Here is a 10,226-nt window from a genome sequence, read left to right as displayed (position 1 = left end):
TTGTAGACTTGTAAAGGGGATTTCCCCTTTCCGGAAGGACCCTTCTTGGAAACACAAATTTTACAAGTTCTACACCAATCTTCTACATCTTGCTTGCAGGTCGCCCAGAAAAACCTCTTACGGATTTTCTCTAAAGTCTTATTAACTCCAAAATGACCTCCAGTAGAAGAATCATGCGCTTCTTCCAAAATCCGCTTAATTCGCTTGCGCGGAACAACAAGTTGGAAAATGTTGAATTTTGAATTTGAAGATTCCCATCTTTTATAAAGAACTCCATTCCTTAAAACAAGCGCATCCCAATACGACCAGTAAATCTTGCAAGAAGGATCTTTAGAAATAATCTCCGTCCAAGAAGGTCGTTCTCCCGAGACCTTGCTTTGATAAATAAAAGAAATACCAGGATCCCCTTTCTGATCTTCACGCCACCCCTCCAAATTTTCTCCTTCTAGAATCAATCATCCAACAGTCTCTTTTTCAAATAAGGTGTTCTTCAATTCCACTTTAGTACAATATTGACATCTGTAATCCTCACATAATCGCCTAGAAAGACCGTCAGCATTCTTATGACACTGACCCCTCCGATGGATAATTTCAAATTCATACTGCTGAAGCCTTTCCATCCAACGAGCCAATTGACCCTCTAACTCCTTAAAGGACATTAACCATCTTAAAGAAGCATGATCTGTACGGACCATAAACTTTCGTCCATAAAGATAATGATGAAAAGTTTTTATTGAATCAACAATAGCTAATAATTCCCGACGCGTTGTACAATAATTCCTTTCAGCCTTAGAAAATACTCGGCTAAAATAAGCAATCACTTTTTCCTTTCCGTCTTGTGCCTGTGACAAGACTGCACCAATTCCCGTATTCGAAGCGTCAGTATCAAGAATAAATTCCCCATCCCCTTTTGGAAAAGAAAGAATAGGAGATGATGTTAATATTTGTTTTAATTTATCAAAAGCTCTTTGACATTCCTCGTCCCAAAAGAATCTAACTTGATTTTCAGTTAAAACATATAACGGTTTTGCTATGGACGAGAATCCTTTAACAAATATCCGATAATATGAGCAAAATCCCAGAAAACTTCGAATATACTTCTTATTATGCGGAACTGGCCAATCCCTCACAGTCACAATCTTTTCAGGGTCCGTTGCAACGCCCTCAGCTGATATAACATGACCTAAATATTTAATACTCTTTCCAAAAAGAACACATTTTTTAGGATTAATTTTTAAATTTGCAGAGCGTACCCGAAGAAAAACTTCCCTCAAATTCTTTATCATTTCCCCAAAATTTTTCCCGAATACAATAACATCATCAAGATAAACTAAGCAAATTTTTGATAATAAATTTTGTAAAATCTTTTCCATTAATCTCTCAAAAGTTGCGGGGGCGTTACAAAGACCGAAAGGCATAACATTAAATTCCCAAAGACCGTTACCGATAGAAAAAGCAGTCTTTTCTTTATCCCTTGGATGAATTTTTACCTGCCAGTAACCGCTTTTTAAATCCAAAGAGGAAAACAAATCGTTACCTGTTAATTGATCGAAAATGTCATCAATTCTAGGCAAAGGAAAAGAATCTTTCTTAGTGACATCCATTTAACTTCCTGTAGTCAACACAAAATCTGATTGTTCCATCCTTTTTTTTACCATAACCGCCGGCGAAACCCAGGGACTCTGAGATTCCTTGATAACTCCATGTGCCTTCATGTCCTGAATAATTTTATCTACCTCTCCTCGTAAATGGATTGGAATTCGACGAGGTACCTGTTTAATTGGGGAAGAATCTTTTACATTGATCTCATGTTTGACAACATCACAATTCCCTGCAACAATTTCATCAGAAAACACATCTCGAAATTCAAACAAAAATTCCGCAAAAATTTTCTTCTGACTGTCATTTAAATTTTTTGAATCTTTAATGAAAAGTTCTTTCAAAATTTCAGGAATCTCTTTAAAACAACTTTCCACACGAGAACATCTTAAAATATTTGTTTCACCAGATAAAGATTGACCCTTAAAAACGAAATCAAACACATTTCCTAAATTCATTTTTTTAAGAAAATCCACTCCTAAGATGCAATCATCGCTAATGTCCGCAATTAACATTGGCATTTCTACAGAAAAGATTCCAAGCCGAACTCTTACAATTGTTTTGTATTTAATCAAAATTCTTTCCCCCGTAGGATATTTCAAATCACCATCAAAAATCTCAACTTTTCGCTTACCTAACTCAACAAAATTTCTATTCAAAATTGATACATCAGAGCCCGTATCTATTTTAAAGATACAATGTTTATTATCTGCTTCCCCGGAATAACAAAATTCATCAAGATCACACTTAATTCTATTTAATTTAAAAAAACGTTTAAATTCTCTCCCCGTAACTTTCGGGGCTCCCCGTTCTTTAGTCAAACTCGCCCCGTCAAGTTCAACTATTCCGAGTTTTCCGATTTCCCGGGACATTCAAAACGTAAATGCCCCTCCTTTCCGCAAAGCCAACATTCCGTTCGATTTTTACTCACAAAATTCCCTCTATATTTATTTCCTCCTACAAATTTATTTTCACCTTCATTTTTACCTCGTTTTTCCTCGTTCCCAAAACCACCCTCTTTTTTTCTAAAATCAAAATTATTTCCTTTTCTTTTAAAAGAATTAAAATTACTTCCCGCTTTTCGTTCAAAATTATTTTCTTGAATAGATTTTATTGTCTTAGCTCTTTCTATCGCCACTTTCAAAGATGTCATTCCTTCTAACTGGAGGGTTCTCCTCACATACCCATCTGATATTGAAGAAACAAATTGCGCACAAGCAATCTTGTCTCGAACAGAATGTGGGCATTCAGGATATGCAAGCTGAGATAATCTCTCTATATCCGTTCCAAAGGCAGCAAAATTTTCCCCAAATTTCTGCCTTCTATTCGTAAATTGACAGTAGTAACTCTGTAATGAATGAGTTTCTCCGAATCGTAATTCTAATTTCGATTTTAATTCTGCGAATTCCAAACTTTCTAAATCTTGTATATTTTCTAACACCGCGCGAGCTTTCCCTCTTAAACATGACACAAGCACGGCAGTTTTCATTTCCTGATCCCATCGATTTGCCCGAGCGATAAGGTTAAATTGCGACAAGAATTCGCGCAATGAGGTACTTCCATCGTACGTATCCGGTTTTAATTTAAACGAAGTTCGTGAAGTTACCCGCTCTCCCGCGATCGCGTCAATTTCACTCTCAAGAGGCATATCATTTTGCACACTCGCATTCCCGATTAAATTCGCGGCATTATCATTAGAAAGACTTAGCTGGTTTTCCCGAAGATGCCGAAACTCCTCCTCTCGCTGTCGCAAGAGCGTTGCAAGATCTTCCTGTTGCCGTAATTGCAACGCGCGCTCCTCACGCATTTGCCTCAACTTCTTCAACGTCGTCCGGAGAAGCGTCTCCGCGTTCGATGTTTCACTACTAAAATTCTCCAACGTCCGTTCAACGACATCCTCTGTCGTTCGTTCGACGGCATCGCCCGAAGACTGCATGCATGGGCGTTCGTCATCTCGTAGAGATTGCTCCGCAAACGTTGTAGAACGCGTGCACATCCCCTTTCGTGGGCTCCGTGATATAAAAGCCATTGCTCGTCGTTCAAATCGGACGAGCCCCCAAATTGTTACGTCCGACGGTGGCACAAGACACTCACGCGCACTCACGCACAATAAATAATTGAGCAGACTCTTTGAAAGAAACTGAGACGTTTATTAGAACACGTCTGTCACCGAAACGAGGCTCCAGACGACAGCAACATAAAAACAACCGTCGTCAACGAGCAACCGTCAACTCATTACTATCGATTACATAAACTATACGGTGACATATTACAAATATCGCACGACCGTAACAATATAATATATATATTACGTAATCAATGAATGAATATTGAATGAAATTAGAAAATTGAAAAGAATATATATATATATATATATATATATATATATATATATACATAATTATATATATTGCTACAGAAAGAGGTAATTACTAATATCTTATATATTTATTTACACACCATTACATATAAATACTCAAATAATAATTTGTTATTTGTTATTAAAATAATATGAAACATGTCTCAAAATGATGATGACAAAAATAATGGCAAATTGCTATTTGGGTAGTCATATAAAATAAGCAAAAATAAAGTACTAATAAGTAAAAATATTAATATTACTTCGAAAATAATATGCTTCATTATTTTGTAGCTTTTGACAAAGAATGGAACTTGAAAAAGATGGACACAATAGTTTTAAATACTTGCAAGATAATTTGGAGTTGACTACACTTCCTTCTACAAAATGGAGTTATTCAAAAGGAAATGAAATGTTTTTTGGTTTCCAAAAGGTAGAAAGTGATTATAATGTAAGAAAAAGAATTGCTTTTTTTGCAAAATGGACAGATTAATATTTATATAGATGATAAGATTCATTTTCTTTCAAAATTTATTGTAATTTCAAGTATTGAGGATTTAAATGAATTATTACAAGTTCTTGATAAATTATAAAAATGTTATATAAAAATACACAATGTCATGCTATAACTTCAATTTAATATCATTTTAAAGATCACACATAATTAACATGATTTGAGCACAAAATATGATATATATATATATATATATATATATATATATGTATGTATGTATATTTACACATATGTAATATATAAATTTTAAGCATATATATACATATATACACACACATATATATATATATATATTAAATGGATAAAGATAAATATAAATAAATAGATTAAGCATATATATGTGTATGTATATATATATATATATATATGTGTATATATATATATATATATATATATATATATATATATATATATATATAGAATACAGTAATATATAAATTTTAAAGTTTAAACAACTTGATAACCTGATGACATATATATGTATTATTAAATGATATTTTTTTCTGATTATGATACGAGTAATGTCTGAGCAATGCGTGCATATACATTACATGAATTTTTAAAAAATGATATCAACATATGTGTATGCTGAATTCGTAACATGACATCAATTTTCTACTCAAAAGTCTACTACTTAGGAAATATTTCTGAAATCATGAAAAAAAGAGTTTGTTTTTATAAATATAAGTACATGTGTGTGTATATGTATGTATATATATATATATATTAGATGAAGACAGGAATTGAAATTGTAAATCTAAAAATATTGTTTGAAAATGAATTATATATATTTAAAATAAACACATTTTGAATGTAACATTACAATAAACTGTATTACATATATATAAAAAAATATAACAATGTATTTAGAAAATAAACAGTTTTATATTTATATTTTCAAAATTTTTATGTGTACAGTTTAATGCTTTTTGGTGAGTGCTTCTTTTTATTTTAACGATTTCTTCCAATTTTTCTTTTGTATCATAGTTTCAACCGCATTTGTTTGTTCAATTTTATTATTATTCATAACATTTGAGAGACTTTGTTTTACTAATTTGGAACATTTTCTTTTCTCTTTTCTTTTTCCATATTATCATTTTTGTTCGCTTGTTTGACTAAGAAGAACATTCTTGTAGTTAAATAGAAACGAATAATATTTTTAGTAAAATCATAATTATGTTCTTCGCATCCGAGAAAATTTATGGAAATTTTTTCTTCGTCTATTAAGTTTATTATGTCAAATAATGTGTTGGCATTAATTTCGCCACATTGTGTAGCTTCTATTATTCCTTTTTCTAAAGTTGAAAGTAAATCAAATAAGATTACAGAAGGATTTATTAAATATCCTTTTGATTTTAAGTAAATTAATTTATGTCTCTCTGGTATTTCATTATTTGATTGTATAATCAATGTTTTCAAACATTCTTCGCACTTGTTATTGTTTATGCAAAACCTGTTTCCTTTTCTTGCTACATATCCAGCAATATATGTTAGAACGTAATCAGAGGTAGTATACATATGCGAATCATGGTCATTAAGAAGCGATGGGATATATGCTAAAACATCAGTATTTCTTCCTCTGTCTAGAATAGTATCTATTTGACTTATCCATTGTTCTTGTCTTTCTTCAATATCTTTTATATCTTTAATCTTTAAAAGAATATCCATCAATTCTGCAGTAGATACATTAGAACCTTTTGGTGGTTTTACAAGAGAATAAGACGATATTAATCTGTACATTTGTATGAATAATTGAGAGTCAGGATGATCGTTGCAACCACAAGCATTTCTCATCATTCCAAAAAATCTCTGCAAACGTCATTATAAATTAGATTTTACAAATTTTATTTATATTTAAAAAAGATGCATTTAAAAAAAATAGTAATTTTACCTCCAAATTGTCTTGATTTAATCTAGATGTCATTAGAAATTGAAATTCTCATTTATTAATCAAGAAAGTACAAATTTCAAGAGTAGCTTTGAGAGAAATTTTTAATCCGTAGCAAGTTTGATCCGTTATAAAACTATAATTCATTTTTTTAGCTTCGTTTTCCCATTCCACTAAAAATGTTAAAAAATCTTCGATATTCTGAAAAATTAAAACAAATATTAATATAAGAGGTCATATACAATAAACATTTAAATTTATTACAATTTTGTATAATTAAACACTAAAAGTCATAATTACTACATCATACAATTACTTGCAATGTTTACACTTATACAATTACCTTATACATTTCGTTACCCGGTTGTAATGAATACTTAATACTTCGACTATTCATCGCAGTAATTAATGCATTTACTCTTTTGCATAAATTTATCGATCCATCAGCATCATTCAAATCATGATAAAGATTTGTCTCTTTGTATATTTGCATAGTAGGTGCCACTTTAAAAAACTATTAAAAATTGTTGTCATATACATTACTTTATTATGTTAAATTTTACATATTATACATATTTGAAATTGCTACATACGTACTCGAAATGCCATTGCTACATTCATTTTTTGATAATATTTAGGTTTGATATGGTTTTCATCCAAACGAAAACTAGATTTTAAATTAAAACCGTGAGGATTTTCATTAGTAAGTATTGCATACCAATGTTTTAAAGAAACTACTCCATCCGGAGTCTGTAAGTAACAAAGAGTAATAATATTAAATGTTAAATTTCAACTATGAAATGTGTAATTATTACATTATCGCACTAATACAAATAAATATGAACAATAAAATAAAAATATTGATTAAATATAATATTGATTTTTATTGCATGATAATTTTAATCATAAAATTAAGTAACAAAAAAAATGTGTATGTGCTGTCAATTAAGATGTTTTAATTATTCTTTGATATCAATTTTTTAATACAATTATTATGTAAAAAACCTATATGTACATCAAAATCTTAATGCTGAAATAATATCTTGTGTGGTTTTACATTTTATTTTTAATTCTTTTAAGTTGTGTACTTCCCGTTATTTTAAGTTGTAAATGCAGCTCTTAAATAGCTCTTAAAAAGAAGTAATAACACAAAACCAAATTTCCTCCCACTTCAGAACAATTGTTTATTGTATATATGTATATAATATATATATATATATATAAAAGTAAAAAACGTATATAGAATAATACGTCGCGTGCGTGCGCGCGCGCGCGCGCGTTGCAACTCTGATCCGCGACAAGAAAATCTGAAATCGTTTCGCTAAGCTGTGCAGTGTTGCCGGCTTGTGCAGTGTTGCCGGCTTGTAATGAGAGAAATCAAGAACGCTCGAGACAGAAGAGGATAGGTCGAGAAGAATAGACTGCTTGAGAAAGAAAAAGACAGTAGAACTCCTCACGCATCTTTCTTACTTGACGCTGGGTCGAGAGAGAAAGCATGATGTTACATAGACTTATGACAACCGCGGTGTCCTCGCCGTTACGGATGTCGATCGAGTACACGTGTATTGGTCGACGATAGTTAGTGTGCACGGAGCGCCGTTCTAGGCGCTTTGTTACATCCTATTAGGGTTTTTCTACTAAAAAATATTCTCGTTTTTGTTGGCGATGAGACAAAAATTTTTCAATATTGCGGGGACTCGGCGATCCCTAATCAAAAATTTCATGATTATGTAGTATTCATTCGTAAATTTACTACATACAGCAAAACCATAGAACCGGCTATTTAGACATTCTCGAGAAAATAATAAAATATTTCTAGCACCTATAGTAACATTACGAAGAAGAATTACTAGTTTGCATGCGTGGAAAAACATTGACTACCCAAGCAGAACAAGGAGTCATCACGACATCAAAATGATATCAAAGTGACTACATAATGATCATTAAAAGTCACTTTTCAATCAATTACGATTCATTTTAATGTGATTTTGACACAATTGTGTCAAATTAGTATGATATAAAAATTATTTTTACAACTTATATATATAACAATTTTTAAAAAATATTAGTAAGTTTATAAACGCTCTTTTATTATCAATTCAATTAAATTTTCTCAAGAATACAAAAGATATAGTCGCCATAAAAATTTACAATGAGGAACGTCAAAAAAAAGTATTAAAATTGTGACATATTTTTTGTGTCGAAATTGAAGTTAATATAATTGTAGAGAAGCATTTTTGAATTTATTGATTTTTTTTTAATACTACACTTTACAAAAAAAAAAAATCTTGTCCCGAGGAATCGAACCTGAAATCTTCAGCATAACAGTCAAGAATCATGAACATCCTCAGAGAGGTCCGTTTACAATTCTTTTTCCGTATTGATACTATAGCTGCTGAAAGTATTTTATCATTTTCTCAAGAATGCTTGAATAGTCGGTTATACACATGTGTAATAATAATAATAATGTATCTGTATTGAAAATATTTATTCATAAAATAAAAATATTTACTCATCAAAGTCGATAGAAATAAAAACTATGTATAAATGAGTTTCTTTCTTTATACTTTTCTTATTTTACTTTATGTTATCTTTAGCGAAAACTGTAGTCAGTATCAGACTATGCACCATATTCGGTTTTCAATTTGCCATTCGCATGAATTTACTAAGTAATGCGCACGGTGGGATCCTCGCAAAGTGTGCGTGCACTTGTCATATAGTATGTGCTGATGTATCAATCGTGCTCTTAGATTCTACGAAATCTAAGAGCATGAATCATTATGAATCAATCAATTCGTAATGATTTTTATTGTAATGAGATGCAATAATCTCTCGTACCAAGTATATAACGTTACTGTATACGATCCGCGAACTTTCGAATGGTAAGATTTCTACGGTACATATCTGTAAATGTATAAATGGTGCATAGCCTGATACTTAATTTATGATACTTTTGTCATTTACTCTTTAATTTTGTGTAATGAATATATTTCTTTTGAAAAATGGATGTCATAGATAGACGACAGGTTCTGCGTCCAGAGCAAAAAATTGATAGTGCACGTTTAAAAAAAATAAAGAGGGAATTTAAAAAATTAACATTTTCTAATAAGTGTTCTGTATAAAATGTTCAAGCTTTGACATGTGAAATCTGTATTCTAAAAATGAATAAATTTATGAGAAAGGTATGAGATCATGCAGTTGATGTTCCGAATCTACCCTACAAAATAATCAACCCTAAAAAAGTCTATCCTTTATTTATTTTTGTATTACGGTTGCGTTTCAAAATTCACTGTTAGTATTGTAAATCTACATTATAGGTAACGTCTACAGTATACGAAATTATAGATTTCTAGTACTAACAGTGAATTTTGAAACGCAGAATGCCAAGAAGTTCAAGCCAAAGCAGATAATCTGCTTGCAGAGTTGTATTTGACAGGAAACCTAACCTATTATCGCTTAGCTTAGATTCAATCCAATCGATCGATAAACAGATCGATTGCTTCGTCCGACTTGAACACTGCCATCTGTCAAAATACAGGGCAACTAATTGTCTGCTTTCTTCTGCTGTGATCACCTCAGATCAGCTGTGAGATACCGGCATCGGACGTACGTATTCTCACAAATTTTTGGTCAGGCTAATCTTTTATATTACACTTCTAAATCAAATTCCGAAAATTTTACGTTGTTCCGGCGTTTAATTTGCACCTCATAGTGCACTCATTTTGTAGGAAAAGGCTGTCAAATATTTATATTAAGCGAATATAGACACCCGTTGACAGCTCTAGATTACAGAGCCTGCTAAGATTAGATAAAAAAGATATTAATTTAACGTTTTTGGCATAAAGTGGAGCGCTGTGAGCTACATT

The sequence above is a fragment of the Solenopsis invicta genome, chromosome 9 (genome assembly GCF_016802725.1).
Source record: "Solenopsis invicta isolate M01_SB chromosome 9, UNIL_Sinv_3.0, whole genome shotgun sequence".
Classification (NCBI taxonomy): Eukaryota; Metazoa; Arthropoda; class Insecta; order Hymenoptera; family Formicidae; genus Solenopsis; species Solenopsis invicta.
Note: the sequence above shows the minus strand (reverse complement) of the source record.